This window comes from Triticum dicoccoides, chromosome 6B (genome assembly GCF_002162155.2).
Source record: "Triticum dicoccoides isolate Atlit2015 ecotype Zavitan chromosome 6B, WEW_v2.0, whole genome shotgun sequence".
Classification (NCBI taxonomy): domain Eukaryota; kingdom Viridiplantae; phylum Streptophyta; class Magnoliopsida; order Poales; family Poaceae; genus Triticum; species Triticum dicoccoides.
The window spans coordinates 32,496,052-32,502,051 of record NC_041391.1 but is presented as its reverse complement, the minus strand read 5'-3'; positions in this window follow the sequence as shown (position 1 = coordinate 32,502,051).

The following is a 6,000-nucleotide window of genomic DNA, read 5'->3' as shown; positions in this document are numbered from 1 at the left end:
CTGGGATCAGCCTGTTAGTCGGTTTGGTTTCTGTTTTCCAGGCAAACCGTCCCAGTGCGTGGTGGGTTTGCAGGTGTTTGACCGACACGCGTCTTTGCAGGCGTCGCGGGGATGAGGCGGTTCTCTCTGTATCTTCCGCATCTCTGTCTCTGGAAAATCCCCACGAGACGGAGACTTCCTCGGCTCCTCCCGCACGCGGCGCGCCCGTCACCACCCTTATACGGTGGCTTTCCTGCCTCACCGCTGCTCCTCCGCCTTTCCTGTTGTCGTGCGCCGTCGTTATTCTCGTGAGCCTGCAGCACTGGCAGTAGATCGTAAGGGGGCGGCGGCTCGACTAGGACAGTGAGGGCGGCGGATTAAAGAGAGGAAAGGAGACCCTGTCTAGGTGAGTCCATATCACCTCTCTTCTTTCTGCTCTCGCGTCTCTCTCGCACGAGGGGGCTTGGTCGCAGTTGGGAGCGGCAGATGGCACGCAATTGTTTCAGGGAGGGGCAAGCGATTGCTGAAGGATCTCTGCGCCAGCTCCGAGGACAAGTGATGCAACGCGATGCCGACCTGATTGGTCGTTCCTGTTGGACTTTTGGCTGGAGATGATGCTCTACTGCTTTTCTACACACCGTCCAAGTATCAAGGATCACGTCGAGGCCATGGGGTCGTTGCTGGGAGATCTTCACCTCACCTGGGCACTACTCCTGCACGCCGGCGTCAAGGCCAAGCTTGTCAGGCTGGCACAATTGTCCGCCAGGCCGGCCGGCGGTAGTACCAACCCGTAATAACCTATCATGTACAGTAGGTAATTCGGTTCCCTTTCATGATTGGGTCAGCAGCAGCGGCTTCTTGAGGGTGTACGGTGGTAAGAGGGCTCTTCTCGGTGAAAAGCGAGGACAAGAGTTTGACAGCTATACCTGCACAAAAAGCAGAGTTTGACGGCTATATATAATATGTGTAGGTGCATATATGAATAGCTTTATTATGTAGAAAGTAGATGCATATGTATCCCTGAGGCAAATCTATCTGTGCATAAATAGATGCGTAGCACAAAGCTACTCATGTAAGAAATAGTACCTGCCCGTCATGGAAATTGGCTTCATTGTGCCTCCATAATTCTTTTCTGATTTTGTTTTCAGGTAGGATTTATGCGGATCACAGAACAAAAAAGCAGTTGTATTTGCACAGTGATTGAATCCAAACACTGGTGACCGTGGCTTAGCATCAGAGCACCCCCGTCTCACGCTCTTGCAGCAGGTGGTTCAATTTACATGACTTCAGTTTTGGTTATGTGATGAGGTCATTCCCTTCTCTCTTTTTGAGAATTTTTAAAATGAGAGTTTTGCCAGATATTACCATTTGTGCAACAACTCATCTATTAATAGATGCTTGCATAAGGTGGAAGTTTTTACCTTTTTTGTTGATACTCCTATCTCTTCAGGAGTAGTGGATAAATGGTTAGGGTTGTATGGGCTTCTGAAATTTCTGTTTTGTTTATAAGAAAATGTTAAATTGGTTGTCTGCTATTCCTATATCTTTGTGAGGACAAACTATTCCTATATTTGGCACATATGCATATTACACATAATATTCATTTTCTATATATGTACATAAGAAGCAGAATGACAAGCAAAATGAGTAATATGTATTGTGTGATCTACATCGTCAGTTGTGAAAAAAGAAAGACATTTGCTTCCAGCTAGGGGTTCAAAGTAAATGGAGAATATTGCGATCGCCCAATATTTCCAATAGTCTGAAACAAATTTCTGAATTTTTCTTAGGATTTTGTTCTACGGTTATGACTACAATAATTTAAAGAAGTTGCATTTGTGTTATATGCACATTACATTCTCTTTTTCGGTGCCACAAAACTGAGGTTCTTTCTACAGTGTTACAAAACTAAGGTTTCATGTAATTATCACTCGCTAGAATTTTAGTCTTTTTCTTTGAAAAACTAGAATGTCAGGTACATGACAAAATAAACATGGGAATCATACAGGAATAATATCAAATAAAATAGCCAAATAACAATGTTGCACGAAAATAAAAGTTCGGCGTAGCAAAGCGCGCGTTTGCTTCTAGTCAGAGTTTTTTTTTCGAATGTTGGTAGTTGATCTACCAAATTCATTGATCAGAAGAAAGATAGTTGGTCCAGTTAATGAGGGAAACCGGACCTAAAAACCATACAAACGGGGCCTTTCGGCAACCAACATACACATCCACACGAGCCACGGGTCCCTATGACCGGATCCACCTCCAGAACGATGCCCCCAAGAGAGAACGCGACGCCGAATAGCGCCGCCATCGTCCGATCTAAACTAGATCAAGGGTTTCCCCCGGGACACGTCGGGAAAGGCAAGGTGAGAGCAGCTACATCGATGCCTCCAACAAGGGAGCGACGCCTGAAAGCGCCGCCATCGACGACCCCGGCCGAAACCGGAGTACGACTTTCGCCGGCAGTCTCACCTGCATAGCCCGAAACCGATCAACCTACAAATCGAACCACTATCCCTGCCTCCACGGCCAACCGCACCTCCCCAGTAACCTCAAACGAGCTTCCAACCTAGCATCCGCATTCGTCTAGCGGCGCCATTCGTCTCCCATCGGAAGGATGCAACCAAACACGACGCCATTCGTCTCCTTGAGGATGCAACGCCTGCCGGCCATTCATCTCCCAACGAAGGATGCAACAACCGCATCGAGGCCATTCCTCTCCCTCCAGCCACCACCATCTCGTCCTCCCACCCGAAGCAGTGCCGAGCTTACCGAACCACCATCAGGAGGATGCAACACCGAGCAAGGATGACATTCATCTCCCACAGCTTCTCTCGCGCGGCATGTGGCCGGCAGCAACGCCGACGCCTGCACACCTCTCGCACCCAGCACGCCGCAGATCCACACAGAGAACGACGCACTCGCAGCCCCGGGACTGACTGCGGCCACCCAGCTACCTCGCCAAACGCTGCCGAGCGCGAAACCGCAACTGCATCATGGCGCGGATCGCAGCCAGCACTTGCGGACGACCAACGAGAAGACGAGCACCTAGGCCTTGCCCACACACGCAGCGCGGCGCCGCTCGCGCCAGTCCGCGCGCAGCACCACTTCTCCTCTCCACACATGCGCCAGCAGCCGCGCCAGAGCTGCGCCACCCGGCTGCACTCCTCCCTCGACCTCGCGCGCCGGCGGCTGCGCCAGATCCGCACCACCCTGCAGCACCTCCACTCCACATCGCGCGCCGGCGGTCGCGCCGGATCCGCGCCACCCCGCAACACACTCCCCTCCACCTCGCGCGCCGGCGGCCGCGCCAGATCCGAGCCGCCCGGTGGTGTCCAATGCATATGACGATCTAGTCAGAGTTAACGGTAGCATGTACGAAAAACTCCAAATGCAGATCGTATACGGGAGCTACAAGAAAAAAAGGCGATTTTTTTTTTTTTGCCACGAGTTGCTATGCAGGGTTCCTACACTATCCCTGAGACGAGTAGCAGCGATCTTTCCAGGTACGGGAACCTAAGCCACATCCGGGATGGACCAACCACGTAGACAACCAGCGGGCTGATGTCGATAGCGACGGTCAGGGCTGTACATGAGCGCGCCAAGAAGCATGTAACAATCACAGACGAGTCGATGCTTTACGCAAACTGCGTACACAGATGGTGGGTGGGCGTGTGCGACGATCTTGACTACCTTGGTATGCTAGCTACGGTAATCCGGCCGTGGATGGGGTCAGGGGCGGAGCTGGAGCAAATGGTACCCGATGCACCACTTTAACATAGTGTAAAAATTTCAAGCAATGATTAACTGTAAAGTTGTGTTTCACGGCTTCTAATGTAGATTTTCGGACATAATAGAAGATGATATAAAAAATTAGGCACTAAAATGTTTACTATAATGATAAAAAATAGATAAAATTATTTGAAAAGGGTATCTTGCATTCCCAAATTCCAAAATACACCAGGAAACGAGATAAGGAATAGAATGAACATTCAGGTAGAACATTATAAGTCCCATGAAAGTATTTAAATGACCAAAAATTCAGAATTACCTTTAGCACATTGTCTTGCTTGTCCACTGTATGGAAACTTGTGTAAACAGATAAAGTATATCCTAATTAGAAGTTATAACCCTAGAAATTGCGCACATGTTACCAAAAGCCCAAAACATAGCAATTTAATCTATTGACTACAAGTTTATAATAATTGTTGCAATTTGTAATATAGAAAAAGCAGGTCAAGATACCAGAATTGGAGTCCTTAGCAATCTAGGGTGAAACGGAAGATTGAACAGATTGCTGAATTGCCGAGAGCCGGACCGACCAGATTTGAAATTGCGGCGTGCAGCATCGTCGCGTGCGCATCAATGCGCCAGGATTCAGGCGTGCGAATGGTGGTGGGCGCTGCGGCCTCCGGCGTTTCTATCGCCGCCGCCTTTGACTTGTCTGCGCGAGGCGTGTGGAAGGGCTACGCAGTGTACGCACGTACAAACAGGGGAAAGACTAATCCATCTTTTTCTTTTGAGGGAAGGAAAGACTAATCAATCGATCGATGAGATGTAAAATGAGCAACCAACCGCGCGTGTAGCGTGTGTGACGTGGGCTGGGAAGCAAACTGCTTTGTGCGATCAGCCTGCTTCGGCCCAGTTTGGAGGCGTGCGTCTGCCTGGAAAGACAGACCCGATGCACTGGTCTTGGGCCAACCTGATGCACAGGGCCTTTTTTGTGATAGTTACTGCTAAATTTTTTTCCTGGACCCGTATTCCTGTGCATCAGGGTCGGCCCAATGGGCTCCGCCCCTAGATGGGGTAGATCGTCGGCAGCTTCCTGACACCTCCCATGCTTAGGGTAGAGTAGTTAGCACGACGAAGAGACATAACATGTTTGGGGCGAGGATGTGAGTTGTATGTGTGTGTGTGGAACACTTGACTCGTGGCATGGGAAAATGAAGTATATAAGGCATCTCTCTTATATAATGGGCAGTAAGGGAGGCAAGTGGCAGGACAAATCTTTCAATAATAAAGCTCGATAGATTGGATAATATCGAAAACGTGTGTGTGCGTGTGTCACCACAAACAATCTTGAGAATTAAATACCCAAGATACTAGCACAGACACAAGCGCTTATTTCTTTTTAGAAAAGGAGGATGTACCCCGGCCTCTGCATCTGGACGATGCATGCAGCCATATTATTAATTATTCACAAAGACCATACAAAATGATACATCAATAAGCCTGAAGCCACCATCTTGACAACACCGTTCCTACTCCTATCCCCTTGATGAAGGTATGCCGAATGTCCGGGCCTAATACCAAACAGACATCGCACCAGAGCCTAACATCTAAAGCCGGGTGTCCCATCCAAGCCACTACCTGGATTGGGTCCCACACCGGTCTGGCACACTCCCAGTGAGCACCGCACGCTGCAAGGGCCGTCACCTCCATCATCCCTCGGTCCATTCTCAGAGCAGCACTGAAGCACCGACCTTGCCAGGCCTATCTGCCATCAACGTCACCATCAGGGGCGGAGCCAGGGGGGACGAGCAGGGGCCTGCCCCCCCCCCCCCAACAATCAACAATTTTAGTAGGAGCAATGAGTAATTACCAATGAGATTCGATCAATATACGTACTCGGCCCCCCATACTCCAATCCTGGCTCCGCCACTGGTCACCATGACGTCAGGTAGCTTCCTCCTCCTGCACGAATTCATCTCCGCGTATCAGACGTCGAGTCTCCACAGCGCCACGCCGCCAAGATCTGCCACCATCAATGTGTAAGATGAAGTAGCGCTCCACCAAAGTCACCGTCCTCCGGTTCCTCGAGCCTGTGTGCACCTCCAAGAATGATGCCCCCAAGGAGGAAACGACACCAGAGAGCCGCCGTCATCCGATCTACTGATCTAGGGTTTCCCCCGGAGGTAGCAGAGAGTGGCCTTGAACTTCTCCACGGCGATGCCTTCAGGAAGGGAACGACGTAGACAGCGTCGCCATTGCCGGCCTTGGCAATTGCCAATAGCAGGT